We start from the raw sequence: 15,448 nt of genomic DNA, 5'->3' as shown, positions 1-15,448 counted from the left end.
GCTATTATGGCATTCAGAGTATCAATTTCAAGAACTTTCCTTTTCTGAGGCGTCCCATTACTCACAGAATTCTTTTCAGAGGTGTACATGAATTGGTTATTTGCAACCATGTCAATGACTTCTTGAGCTTTTGCAGGTATTTTATTTGGATGAATGGATCTACCTGAAGAATGGTCCAGTGATATCTTAGAGTACTCAGATAGACCATCATAGAATATATCCAAAATGGTCCACTCTGAAAGCATGTCAGAAAGACACTTTTTGGTCAACTGCTTGTATCTTTCCCAAGCTTCATAGAGGGATTCACCATCCTTTTGCTTGAAGGTATGAACATCCACTCTAAGCTTGCTCAGCTTTTGAGGAGGAAAGAACTTAACCAGGAAGGCCGTGACCAGCTTATCCCAAGAGACCAGGCTATCTTTAGGTTGTGAGTCCAACCATGTTCTAGCTTTGTCTCTTACAGTAAAGGGAAAAAGAATGAGCCTGTAGACTTTAGGATCTTCTCCATTAGTCTTAACAGTATCACATATCAGCAAGAATTTAGTTAAAAACTAATAGGGATCTTCTGATAGAAGTCCAAGAAACTTGCAGTTCTGTTGCATTAGAGCAACTAGTTGAGGCTTCAGCTCAAAATTGTTTGCTCCAATGGCAGTGATTGAAATGCTTCTTCCATAAAAATTGGAAGTAGGTGTAGTATAATCACCAAGCATCCTCCTTGCGCCTCCACCATTGTTATTGGGTTCGGCCATGTCTTCTTTTTCGAGACTCTCTGTAAGGTTTTCTCTGAATTGTTGTGCTTTAGCTTCTCTTAGCTTATTCTTTAGAGTTCTTCCAGGTTCAGGATCTGCTTCAACAAGAATGTTCTTGTCCTTACTCCAGCTCATATGAAAAATAAGAGAACAGAAAAGGAAGAGGAATCCTCTATGTCACAGTATAGAGATTCCTTTATGTGAGTAGAAGAAGAAAAGAATAGAATAAGGATGAGAAAAATTCGAACATAGAAGAGAAGAGAGAGTTCGAATTTTTAGATGAAGAGAAGTGCTAGTAATTAACTAAATAAATAGAAAGATGAGAGGGGGAGAATTTCGAAAATTAGGAGAAGAAATAAAATTACAAATTAAAAATTTGAAACAATTAGTTAATTAAAAGAATTTTGAAAAAGAGGGAGGTAATTTTCGAAAATTAGAGAGAGGAAAGTAGTTAGGTGGTTTTGAAAACGATAAGAAATAGTAAAACAAACAAAAATCCAATTAGTTAGTTAAAAAAGATTTGAAAATCAATTTTGAAAAGATAATAAGTTAGAAAAGATTTTTGATTTTGAAAAATATATGATTTGAGAAGATATGGTTGAAAAAGATATGATTGAAAAAGATTTGATTTTTAAAATTAAAATTGATTACTTGACTAACAAGAAACTAAAAGATACGATTCTAGAATTTAAACATTGAACCTTTCTTAACAAGAAAGTAACAAACTTCAAATTTTTGAATCAATCACATTAATTGTTAGTAAAGTTTTCGAAAATCATGAAATAAAATTAAAAAAAAATTGAAAATCAATTTTCTTAAAATTTTCAAAAATAATGAAAAAAATGAAAAAGATTTGATTTTTGAAAAGGATTTTGAAAAGATAAGATTTATAAAATTGAAATCTTGACTTGACTAACAAGAAACAATTTATTTTAAAAATTTTTGACTAAGTCAACCCAAAGATTTCGATATTTATGAGAGAAATAAGGAAAAGATATTTTTTTATTTTTTTGAATTTTTAATGATGAGAGAGAAAAACACAAATATGACCCAAAACATGAAAATTTTGGATCAAAACCAATGATGCATGCAAGAACACTATGAACGTCAAGATGAACACTAAGAACACTTTGAAGATCAAGATGAACATCAAGACTTATTTTTTTTAAAATTTTCAAAAAAAAGAAAAACATGCAAGACACCAAACTTAGAAATCTTTAATGCTTAGACACTATGAATGAAAAAATGCATATGAAAAACAACAAAAGACACAAAACAAGAAAATATGAAGATCAAACAAGAAGACTTACCAAGAACAACTTGAAGATCATGAAGAACACATGCATGAATTTTCAAAAAATGCAAAAGTTTTTAAAACATGCAATTGACACCAAACTTAAAAATTGACACTAGACTCAAACAAAAAATACAAAATATTTTTTATTTTTATGATTTTATAAAATATTTTTGTATTTTTTCGAAAATTATTTTTTTTTTTGAAAAACGAAAACAAAGAACACATTTTTGAAAAATTTTTGAAAGCTTTTTGGAAAAGAAAATAAGAAGAAAATTACCTAATCTGAGCAACAAGATGTACCGTCAGTTGTCCAAACTCAAACAATCCCCGGCAACGGCGCCAAAAACTTGGTGCACGAAATTGTGATCATCAACAATGGCGCCAAAGACTTGGAGCTTTCAAACGTGAATCACACTTTGTCACAACCTCGCACAACTAGCCAGCAAGTGCACTGGGTCGTCCAAGTAATAAACCTTACGTGAGTAAGGGTCGATCCCACGGAGATTGTTGGTATGAAGCAAGCTATGGTCATCTTGTAAATCTCAGTTAGGCGGATTCAAATGGTTATAATGGTTTTCGAATATAAAGGTAAATAGAGCATAAAATAGAGATAGAGATACTTATGGAGATGATTTGTTCCTTCTGAATCTCTGCTTTTCTACTGCTTTCATCCAAACATTCCTACTCCTTTCTATGGTAAGCTGTATGTAGGGCGTCACCGTTGTCAATGGCTACTTCCCATCCTCTCAGTGAAAATGGTCCAAATGCTCTGTCATAGCATGGCTAATCATCTGTTGATTCTCGATCATGTTGGAATAGAATCCAGTGATTCTTTTGCGTCTGTCACTACGTCCAACACTCGCGAGTTTGAAGCTCATCATAGTTATCCCATCTCAGATCCTACTCGGAATACCACAGACAAGGTTTAGACTTTCTGGATCTTAGGAATGGTCGCCAATAATTCTAGCTTATACCACGAAGATTCTGATTAAGGAATCCAAGAGATACACGCTCGATATAAGGTAGAACGAGAGTGGTTGTCAGGCACGCGTTCATAGGTGAGAATGATGATGAGTGTCACGGATCATCACATTCATCATATTAAAGTGAAGCAAATATCTTAGAATAAGAATAAGCTGAATTGAATAGAAGAATGATAGTAATTGCATTAATACTGGAGGAACAGCAGAGCTCCACACCTTAATCTATGGTGTGTAAAAACTCCACCGTTGAAAATACATAAGTGATGGTCCAGGCATGGCCGAATGGCCAGCCCCCATGAAGGTCTAAAATCACATACACTGATTAAAGATCCATCAAAAGACAAGACAGGACCCTTAGTACAATAGTAAAAAGTTCTATTTATACTAAACTGGCTACTAGGGTTTACAAAAATAAGTCTAAGTGCAGGAATCCCCTTCCGAGGCCCACTTTGGGGTGTGCTTGGGATGAGCTTGAGCTTTACACGTGCAAAGGATTCTCTTGGGGTTAAACGCCAAGTTGTAACGTGTTTTTGGCGTTTAACTCTGGTTTGTGACGTGTTTCTGGCGTTTTACTCCAGAATGCAGCATAGAACTGGCGTTGAACGCCAGTTTGCGTTGTCTAAACTCGAACAAAGTATAGACTATTATATATTTCTGAAAAGCCCTGGATGTCTACTTTTGGAGTTCTTTAGCTTTAGAAAATCCATTTCGAGTGCAGGGAGGTCAGAATCCAATAGCATCAGCAGTCCTTTTTCAGCCTGAATCAGATTTTTACTCAGGTCCCTCAATTTTAGCCAGAAAATACTTGAAATCCCAGAAAAAGACAAAAACTCATCGTAAAGTCCAGAAATGTGAATTTTGCGTAAAAACTAATAAAAACATCCCTAAAAGTAGCTAGATCCTACTAAAAACTACCTAAAAATACTGCCAAAAAGCGTATAAATTATTCGCTCATCATCGCGCATGCCTTTTCCAAAGAAAGGGTTTGTGAAACCAAGGTTGACTGGGCCTATTTCTACATTTACACATGTTTGCTAACAAAGCTCAATGTGAGACTTCCTTTTTCAGAGTTTGAGTGTATAGTCTTGACACAGCTAAACTATGCTCCGTCACAGCTTCACCCAAACTTTTAGGCCTTCCTACGTGCCTTTGAATGTGTGATGAATTTTCTAGAAACTGCCCCCTCATTGAATATTTTCTTCTCGCTTTTCCAAGAAAAAGGGGTTTGCAAACGTATTTGGATAAACTTTTGTAGTTATCCTGGTCATTCTATGTTTATGTTGTATAAATCATCCTTTAAAAATTTCAAAGAAATGTTTGTAAAAGTTCTTTCTTGTGAGACGGAGTATCCTTTTTTCTTAGACTCTAAGTTGGGAGAAAATTTTTCCCTTTATTGGTGTCCTGAATCGATGCAAGTTCTGGAGGCAGTGGGTGGATCTGAGGAAGAAGATTTGTTGTTAGAATATCTAATTGAGTGTTTCTTCTGCTAGGAAATTGTTATCTATTGCTGAGGTTTTGGAATTTGAAAATCATGTTGATGGTTTGAAAAGTTATATTGGTAAGGGGTTGTATTGTACTTTGTTTGGTATGTTTGTTGTTTCATACTATGAAACATTATTTGTTCATTCAGGTGGCAGAGTGCCAACCTTGTCCTCGGCATAGATGAGGACCTTCCTTGATCAGAAAAAGAAGGAAGGCAAGGAGGTTTGATACAAGCTCGGAAAGACAACTGGGGGATTTTAAGGCAAAAGGGCAGAACAGGAATTTTACACTTCCATAGAGCCTTATCACTAGAGCACATGCAAAGAAGCTCAATGAGAATTTTGGGAACTTGGTAGCATTTATGCATAAGGAGTTACATCAAGTTCTAACCAAAGAAGAATGGGAAAGGCCCATCGGGCTAAGTCAGGACAAAAAGAAGTCCAATAATGCTTTCCAAATTCAGTGAGAGGCATAATCTATCATTAAATTTTGAAATTTTAGGCCTTTGTTTTAGTTTGTTTTATGGTTAGAGTTTGTTAGAAGATTTGTTTAGTTCAGATGTGCTTAGTAGTATTTTTAGGAATTTTAAATTTAAATCAAATCTGATATAATCCATTAAGATCAAATTTGATTTAAATTTTAAAATACTATCTTATCCTTTTGTTTGTTTGTTTGTTAGGGACCTATTTTAACACCTTTGGTGAGACTATTTAGAGAACGTTTGATGAATAAATTTTCAGTTGCTTTAAGCATGTTTTTAATGTATGATTAAGTGACGTGAGTGATTTGCTTCACTTGTTGAAGATTGAAGGATCCAACCTAAGGTGATTCTGTGTGGTTGTTTCTTCAACTTCAGCCCTCTGATCTAGGTTGTCAAGGACAAGTTCTTTGAAGGTCTAGTAGGAAATCTGATGAGCGGATATTTTATACATTTTTTGGCATTATTTTTGTATAGTTTTCATTATGTTTTGTTTAAGTTTTATTGTATTTTAATAGGTTTTAGTGCTAAATTCACATTTCTGGATTCTAATTTGACTTTGTGTGTTTTATGGTGATTTCAGGTATTTTCTGGCTGAAATTGAGGAGTTTGAGCAAAAGTCTGATTCACAAAAGAGAAAGCACTACAGATGCTGTCATGATCTGACCTCCATGCACTCGAAAGAGATTTTTTGGAGCTATAGAAGTTCAAATGGCGCACTCTTAATGGCTTTGGGAAGATAACATTTAGGGCTTTCTAGAAATATATAATAATCCATACTTTGCTTTGGAAATGAAGGCATAAAACTGGCATTCAACACCAGCCACCTTCCCCGTTCCTAGCGTCCAACGCCCAAAAGGGTGTCCCTAGCCAGCGTTCAATGCCCATAAGGGACCCTAGCTCGTGGGAGACACTCAAGCTCAGCCCAAACACTCACCAAGTGGACCCCAGAAGTGGATTTTTGCACTATCAACTTAGTTTATCCTTTTTCTGTCATCCTTAGTCATTAGATTAGGATATATAGGAGAAGATCAACCATATTTAGGATCTCTCCGGCATATCTTTGCCCACTTTTATGTTTCCATTGTATCTTTCTAACAGTATGAGCCACCAAACCTCCTAGGTTAAGGTTAGGAGCTCTGCTGATTTTCATGGATTAATAAAAGTTCTATTGTTCTATTCAATTCGTGTGTAACTCTATTCTAAGATGTATTTTCGTTCTTCAATCTTATTAATGAGATGAACTGTGACACTCATCCTCACTCTACATGGGTTCAGTGTGAGTCCTTGACCGGAGATCACTGAACCATAAGCTTGATTATACATCTCTTAGATGGCTAATCCATGACTTCGTTGCGGACTTCTCGAAACACCAGTTCAGTCGAGGTATAGAGAGATTAGGCTCTTTGTGGTAGAGGCTAGAACTAAAGGTGCAGCATTCCCTGATCCAAAATATTCGACCTTGTCTGTGGCGTTTTGAGTAGGATCATCAAGGGGGATAAATTGCAAGAGCTTCACCCTCATTCAGATTTGGCGAACACTAAACCTAGCATTCGGCCTAAGAGAGGAAGATTGGCAGTGCTGAGCGGATAATTTATACGCTTTTTGGCATTATTTTTATATAGTTTTTAGTATGATTTAGTTAATTTTTAGTATATTTTTATTAGTTTTAAAGCAAAATTCACATTTTTGGACTTTACTATGTGTTTGTGTGTTTTTCTGTGATTTCAGGTACTTTCTGGCTGAAATTGAGGGACCTGAGCAAAAATCTGATTTAGAGGCTGACAAAGTACTGTAGATGTTGTTGGATTCTGACCTCCCTACACTCGAAGTGGATTTTCTAGAGCTACAGAACTCAAAATGGCACGCTGTCAATTGCGTTGAAAAGTAGACATCCAGGGCTTTCCAGAAATATATAATAGTTCATACTTTACATGAGTTTTGATGACATAAAATGGTGTCAAAATGCCAACTCTCTACCCTTTTTTAGCGTCAAAATGCCAGAACTGGCATAAAAGTTGGAGTTAAACGCCCAAATTGGCATCAAAGCTGGTGTTTAACTCTAAGGAAGACCTCTACACGTGAAAGCTTCAATGCTCAGCCCAAGCACACACCAAGTGGGTCCGGAAGTGGATTTCTGCATCATTTACCTATTTCTGTAAACCCTAGTAGCTAGTTTCAATATAAATAAAACTTTTTACTGTTGTACTAGGGGTCTTTTTCCCTATTTTTGAATTCACATGTCATTTGGGGAGGCTGGCCATTCGGCCATGCCTAGACCTTGTTCTTACATATTTTCAACAGTGGAGTTTCTACACACCATAGATTAAGGGTGTGGAGCTCTGCTGTTCCTCGAGTATTAATGCAATTACAACTGTTTTCTATTCAATTCATGCTTATTCTTATTCTAAGATATTCACTTGAACTTCAACCTGATGAATGTGATGATCCATAACACTCATCACTGTTCTCAACCTATGAACGCGTGCCTGACAACCACTTCCGTTCTACCTTAGATCGAGCATATATCTCTTAGCCTCTATTCCGAAGGATCGTTGTCTTCGTGGTATAAGCTAGAATTATTGGCGGCCATTCCTGAGATTCGAAAAGTCTAAACCTTGTCTGTGGTATTCCGAGTAGGATCTGAGAAGGGATGACTGTGACGAGCTTCAAACTCAGCTTCAAACTCGCGAATATTGGGCATAGTGACAGACGCAAAAGGATTACTGGATTCTATTCCAACATGATCGAGGACCGACAGATGATTAGCCGTGCAGTGACAGCGTATTTGGACCATTTTCACTGAGAGGACGGGAAGTAGCCATTGACAACGGTGATGCCCTACATACAGCTTGCCATTGAAAGAAGTATGAAGGATTGGATGAAGGCAGCAGGAAAGCAGAGATTCAACAGGAACAAAGCATCTCTACGCACTTATCTGAAATTCTCACTAATGAATTATATAAGTATCTCTATCTTTACTTTATCTTTTATTTATCTTTTTAATTATTAAAACTCCATAACCATTTTAATCCACCTAACTGAGATTTACAAGGTGACCATAGCTTGCTTCAAGTCGACAATCTCCGTGGGATCGACCCTTACTCACGTAAGGTTTATTACTTGGACGACCCAGTGCACTTGCTGGTTAGTTGTGCAAAGTTATGAAAAAGAAGTGAGATAACAATTGTGTGTACCAAGTTGTTGGCGCCATTGTGTATCACAATTTTGTGCACCAAGTTTTTGGTGCCGTTGCCGGGGATTGTTCGAGTTTGGACAACTGACGGTTTATCTTGTTGCTCAGATTAGGTAATTTTCTTTTCAAAAAGTTTTAAAAAATCTGTCAAAATTTTTTTTTTGTTTTTGTTTTTCTAAAAAAACCAATTTTCGAAAAAAAAACCAAAACAAAAATTCATAAAATCATAAAAACTCAAAAATATTTCATGGTTCTTGTTTGAATCTAGGGCCAAATTTTAAGTTTGGTGTCAATTGCATGATTTTAATTGTCTTGCAATTTTCGAAACACATACATTGTGTTCTTTATGATCTTCAAGTCGTTCTTGATGAATTGCCTTGTTTGATTTTCATGATTTATTGATTTCCACTGCATGATGTTTTACATATGCATTCTTGCATTCATATGGCCCAAACATGAGAAAGTTCTAAGTTTGGTTTCCTCCATGTTTTCTTTTATTAAGAAAACTGAGTTCTTGATGTTTATCTTGATCTTCAAGATTGTTCTTAGTGTTCATCTTGGCGTTCACAATGTTCTTGCATATATCTTGTGTTTTGATCCAAGAATTATATGTTTCGACTCATTTTGTTGTTTTTCAAAATTGAAAACATATCTTCTTGAATAAAGAATTTAGCAAAATGAAGATCCAAGAACATAAAGTAGACGAATTACAGAGAAAAAGCTGGGCGTTCAAAACACCCAGTGAAGAAGGAAAACTGGCGTTTAAACGCCAGCCAGGGTCAGCAATTGGGCGTTAAACGCTCAAAACATGCAGCTCCTGGGTGTTTAACGCCAGGATGCCACAAGGAGAGGAATTTTGTTTTCAAATCAAATCTTTTTCAAATCAAATATTTTCAATCATATCTTTTTCAAAATCATATCTTTTCAAACATATCTTTTTCAAAAATCAAATCTTCTCCTCATATTTTCAAAAAAAAAAATCTTGATTCAAAAATTTCAAGGTTGTCACTTTCTTGTTAAGAAAAGTTCAATATTTGAAATTTAGAATCATATCTTTTAGTTTCTTGATAGTCAAGTCATTATTTTTTAAAAACAAATCTTTTTAATTTTTATCTTTTCAATCATATCTTTTAAATCATATCTTTTTTCAAATCATAAAAAAATCCATGATTTCAAAATCTTGTTAACTTCTTATCTTTTTCAAATTTATTTATTATCTTTTTCAAAACCAACTAACCACTTTTTCACTTTTAATTTTCGAAAAACATTAACCTTTTTTTCAAAATTCTTTTTTTATTTAACTAATTGTTTTGAATTTCAATTAAAATTTTTGAAAATTCTTTCCCCCTTTCTTATCTTTTTCTATTTAGACACTAACATTCCTCCTCCATTGTCAATTTGAACTCCATCTTTCTCATTGTGTTCAAATTCTTCTTCACTTACCTCATCCTTCTATTCTTGTTTTCCTCTAACATGGTTAGACTCACAACCTAGAGATAGCCTGGACTCTTAGGATAAGATGGTCACAGCTTTCTTAGCCAAGTTCTTTTCTCCTCAAAAGCTGAGCAAGCTTAGAGTGGATGTTCAGACCTTCAGACAAAAAGATGGTGAGTCCCTCTATGAAGCTTGGGAAAAATACAAGCAACTGACCAAAAAGTGCCCTTCTGACATGCTTTTAGAATGGACCATCCTGGATATATTCTATGATGGTCTATCTGAATTATCTAAGATGTCATTGGACCATTCTGTAGGCGGATCCATTCACCTAAAGAAAATGCCTACAGAAGCTCAGGAACTCATTGACATGGTTGCAAATAACCAGTTCATGTACACTTCTGAAAGGAATTCTGTGAATAAGGGATGCCTCAGAGGAAGGGAGTTCTTGAAATTGATGCTCTGAATTCCATATTGGCTCAGAACAAAATGTTGACTCAACAGGTCAACATGATTTCTCAGAGTCTGAATGGTTTGCAAAATGCATCCAACAGTACTAAAGCGGCATCTTCTAAAGAAGAAGCCTATGATCCTGAGAACCATGCAATGGCAGAGGTGAATTACATGGGTGGAGCCTATGGAAACAGCTATAATCCCTCATGGAGAAATCATCCAAATTTCTCATGGAAGGATCAACAAAAGCCTCAACAATGCTTTAATAATGGTGGAAGAAACAGGTTTAGCAATAGCAAGCCTTTTCCATCATCCTTTTAGCAACAGACAGAGAATTCTGAGCAGAGCCCTTCTAGCTTAGCAAACATAGTCTCTGATCTATCAAAGGCCACTCTAAGTTTCATGAATGAAACAAGGTCCTTCATTAGGAATTTGGAGGCATAATTGGGCCAGCTGAGTAAAAGAATCACTGAAACTCCTCCTAGTATTCTCCCGAGCAATACAGAAGTAAACCAAAAAAGAGAGTGCAAGGCCAAAACCATACTTGGTGTGGCCGAATGCACAGATGAGGAGGAGGACGTGAATCCCAGTGAGAAAAAACCTCTTGGGACGTCCTCTGGACAAAAAGAAGTTCCCAATATAGGAACCTAAGGAATTTGAGGCTCACCTAGAGACCATAGAGATTCTATTGAACCTCCTTTTACCATTCATGAGCTCTGATGACTATTCATCCTCTGAAGAAGATGAAGACTGATGCCAGGGCATCTAGGCCAGTTTCACTGACCTTTTCTTTATTGTTTTAGGGTAGTTTCATGCATTTTCTTAGTGAATAAGGCAAGTTTTGGGTGAATATACACTTACACATTGATTCAAGAAACTATTGTGAATTTTGCATAATTTCATGAGATTTTTGCTAGAATTGCATGATAACTTGATTATGCATAATCTTATGACTTTAGCTAGAGCTTTGATGCACTTTAATTGCTTGATTTCAAGACAAATGAAGCATGGAAGAACCACGTTATCATTCACGTTAACTTAGTTAACGAGAACACTAACTTGGAATGGCAAGGAGCTTGCAACGTTAATGAGAAAAGTGATCACCAATAACACCTACGAAGCCATCCATAGCTCACGTTAATAGCCACGTTAACTAAGTTAATGTGGTAGTTAACGTAGAAGAAAAAGGGGAACTCCACGTTAACGAGAAAAGTGAACACCACTAACGTTGGGAAACTAGTCAATGCCTCACGTTAAGAGTCACGTTAACTTAGTTAACGTGAACTCTAATGTGGAAGAGGAGCAACAACGCCAACGTTAGTGACACTCACTTTTGTCACTAACGTTGGATCATTAGCATTGCCTACGTTAATTCTCACGTTAAGATTATTAACGTGAAAGTTAACGTGGAGTTGAATTCAAAGAACCAACGCTAGTGACACTCACTTTTGTCACTAACGTTGGGAGATGGCTTCATTTACTACGTTAAGAGCCACGTTAACTTAGTTAACGTGAGTCCTAACGTAGGAACTTTAGGCAATTGGAGCGTTAGTGACAAAGGTGACTGTCACTAACGCTCTCAAAGGTGAAGAACACCCACGTTAAGAGCCACGTTAGCTAAGCTAATGTGAGACTTAACGTAGAGGCAAGAGGCAAGCCAACGTTAATGGGAAAAGTGAGTCCCATTAACGTTTGCGAAAAGGAGCACAAGCCAACGTTAATGGGAAACGTAAGTCTAATTAACGTTGGCCAAGGATTGAATAGGAGATGTTAGTAGTCACATTAAGACTACTAACTTTGGAGTTAACGTGGGTATATAAGGGTGGAACGTTAGTGGAAAAAGTGAATGCCACTAACGTTCTCGCACCCAAAAATGTGGTACTTCTGGGCACTACTCTCTATAGATTTACCTTTTCTGCACTTTAGCATGGATTCTTCTTTTCTGCTATTTTTCATTTCCAGAGCTATGAACAACTAAACCCCTTTCATTGGGTTAGGGAGCTCTGTTGTAATTTGATGGATCAATTATAGTTTTCATTCTTCTTCTTCTTTCTTTTCTCTTGATCTTACTAGAAATCTTTCAATCTTAATTCAATTGGTTAGTTGTCTTGAAATGAAACTCTCCATAATTGGATCTCCTTTGAGCCTTGGAAAAGGGATGAGGAAATCATGCTAGGAATGCTTTCTCATATTGGACCAAATTGGGGTTTGGATGGATATTGTGACATGTAATCCTACCAACACTTTGATTTAGGAATACATGTGGTATAATTAGTGATCACACTTCATCTCTTCCCATGAGCAATTAAATCAGGGAATTGGGCAATTGTTCAAGCTTAGAGAGATTGGATTGCCAAGGAATTGGGATCCAATCACTTAAGATTGCCAAGGAGATCAATGACTGCATTAATTGAGGAAGAGATGAGAATGAACTTGATCCGGAGAATGCAACATCTCCTGAACCCATTGATTTCCCCATAACTTATCTTACCCATTCTCTTTACTTTCTACCATTTAATTTCATGCTTATTACCCCAACTCCCCATTTAAGATTCTGCACTTTAATTCCTGCTATTTACTTTCCATTCATTTAATTTTCTGCAAATTCCAAATCCAATTTCTGCTCAGCTCAACTAGCACTTTCTTCTAACTAAAATTGCTTGACCAATCAATCCCTGTGGGATTCGACCTCACTCTACTGTGAGTTTTACTTGACGACAATTCGATATACTTGCTGAAGGGAAATTTGTTGAGAGACAAGTTTTCACGCATCAAGTTTATGGCGCCGTTGCCGGGGATTGATTTTGAATCAACAATGATTAAGTTTGAAGATCACTAGATTGAGCATTTTTTTTCCTTTTTGTTTAGTTTATTCAGTCAATTTCTATTAGTTGTTTTGATTTCTTCCTCACCCCTGCACCCCCTTAGTTTTGTTTCGTTCTTCATTTTTCTGTTTATTATAATTCTACTCACTAACCCACTAACTGTTTGATAATTTGCATCACTCAAACTAATAATTACTCTAACAAAACTAGTTTCAGCATTTCATCTCCTGCTGTGCAATTTGTTGTATGACAGGGAGAAGAGAAAGAGCTTCAACATCCTTTGATTCAGAACCTGAATGAACCCTTTGGAGATGACAAAGGGAAACAAGAGGAAAAAGGATTATTGGTGCTGAGGAAGTAGAGGAAGAGTATTTTGAACCCAACATGGAAGAGAATTTGGAGAACAACCATGAAGAGGAGGCTCATAATCAAGGCCATGCTAACCATGCTGGGCAAGAAAGGAGGGTCTTAGGATCCTATATCAATCCTAATCCTGGAAACTGTGGGAGCAGCATTCAGAAACCCACCATACATGCTGATGTGTGGAAAACGATCCAACACAAAACTCACCAGCAAGTGTACCGGGTCGCATCAAGTAATAAAACTCACAGGAGTGAGGTCGATCCCATAGGGATTGAAGGATTGAGCAATTTTAGTTCGGTGGTTGATTTAGTCAAGCGAATCAAGTATTGGTTGAGTAGTTTATCATTAACAGAAACTAAATTGCTTGGAATGTAAAGGGAGAGGGATGAATTGCAGAAATTAAAGAGAATTGAAAGTAAAGGTGCTGAATATTAAAGAACAAGAAATTAAATGACTGAAACTTAAAGTGCAAGAAATGTAAATTGCAGTAACTTAAAGTGCAAGAAATATAAATTGCTTGATTAGAAAAAGGGAATTGAGGATTGGGAATTCAGAATTTAAGCAAGGGAAATTAAATTGCAACAATTAATAAAGTAAAAGATGAATTGGAAGTAACTAGAATTCATACAGGAAATGAAATTAAATTGCAGCAAAGGTTCACAGAAGAACCAAAAAGGAAAATGGGATCTCAGGACTCCAGAGACTAGATAGCAAAGTCTAGATCTCAATTGCCTTCCCAGATCCAAGTTCACAAAGCAATCAACAAGAAATTAAAGATGAAGCAGTAAAGGAAATTGGAATTGAACTCAATTATGCAGAAAGGTAATCAAAGAGATCTTGAAGGGAGATTGAGACAGAATTTCCTCAATTCTTCACACCCAAGACTCAAACAAGAAAAATAAAAATGCTCAAGCAAGAACGAGGAAGAAGAGAGATCAATTCTCCTCCCCAATTCTCTGAAATCTCATTGCCTAGCTCTCAATGAAATCTCCAAAATCAAAAGAAGGTTTTAAAATTCAAAAGTAAAGAAAAGCTCAAAGATCCTAATTACATCAAACTATATCCTATTTATACACTTTCTATTCTTGGATTTTGGCATTTGGATGGGCTTTTGATTTGGTGAAGAAATGAATTAAATTGGATTTTTAATCCAATTTTCAGCCCATGAGAAAGTGGCTTCCAGGAGGCTGCCCTGCCCTTGTGGAGGGCAGGGCAAAGTTTTCATGGTGTGCCAAGCCTGCTGCCCGTGCGTGCTGCTGCTAGCCGAGTGTTCAAGTCCTGGCCGTGCCAAGATGCTGCGCCATGCACCAAGAAATGCTGCCCTGCCCTTGTGGAGGGCAGGGCAATGTGCCAAAGGTGAAGTCCCATGTTCGATACTCGGTGGAGGCACAGGTTGCTCCTTTTTCCTTGGTTTTCTTGGCACCAAAGTCATGCCTAGTTCCTTACTTCCTCGTGGTGCCGTGTTCGATTCATGGAGAATGAAAGCAAGCCACTTTTTGCTTAATTTTATTGTGCTTGAGCGCTACTCCCTTCCTCTTTGTCCTTGGGTTCGAAACCCATAGGAAGCATTATGAAGCAATTCCTTTTGAATTTTCCTTGGGTGAAGCCCGATATTGCTCTTGAGGAGGGCAGGGCAGAGTTTTTGCTCTCTTTGATCCTTAGCAACAATTTGTGCTCCGCCCTTGTTGTGGGCAGGGCAATGTTGCTTTTCAAGGCTTTTCATTATATTGCTCTCCTGGAGGGCAGTGTGCCCTTGTGGAGGGCAATGTTTGCTTCCTCCTTCTAGCGCCACATTCCTTCTTTCCTTGGGCCACGCTTTCTTAAGCCACGTTTTTCCTCTTTTCTTCATTTCTTCACCTACAAGAAACCAAAACAACCACTCAAAGTATCTCTAAACTCATAAGGTTTATAATTCATTAAAAATCAATTAATTCTTGCTTAAACCTCATGATTTAGCATCAATTTAATGGTGGTTGCTTGCTTTAAAGAAGTTGTGCATTTTCATTCCAAATCACTTACTTAGGATGCAAGAAAGTGCATAAAGACTAATAAAACAAGTGAAATTAGATTGAAAAATGGGTATATGATGACTTGTCATCACAACACCAAACTTAAATCTTGCTTGTCCCCAAGCAAGCATCAAAACTAAGAGAAAATGAAATGAACAAGAAGAGAAAACATATCCTTA

The 15,448-nt window shown here is 36.7% G+C and overlaps 1 non-coding gene across 1 annotated transcript; it reads left to right on the top strand.

Annotated features, from left to right (window-relative positions):
• Positions 1 to 239: 239 nt before the first annotated feature.
• Positions 240 to 347, top strand: LOC127740357 (small nucleolar RNA R71). Its single transcript, XR_008001035.1, has one exon. It is a non-coding gene; the product is annotated as a small nucleolar RNA R71 (small nucleolar RNA).
• The last annotated feature ends 15,101 nt before the right edge of the window (positions 348 to 15,448 follow it).

The sequence above is a fragment of the Arachis duranensis genome, chromosome 6, assembly GCF_000817695.3.
Source record: "Arachis duranensis cultivar V14167 chromosome 6, aradu.V14167.gnm2.J7QH, whole genome shotgun sequence".
In the NCBI taxonomy this organism is placed as follows: Eukaryota; Viridiplantae; Streptophyta; class Magnoliopsida; order Fabales; family Fabaceae; genus Arachis; species Arachis duranensis.
This window is presented reverse-complemented; position numbering and strand designations above follow the sequence as displayed.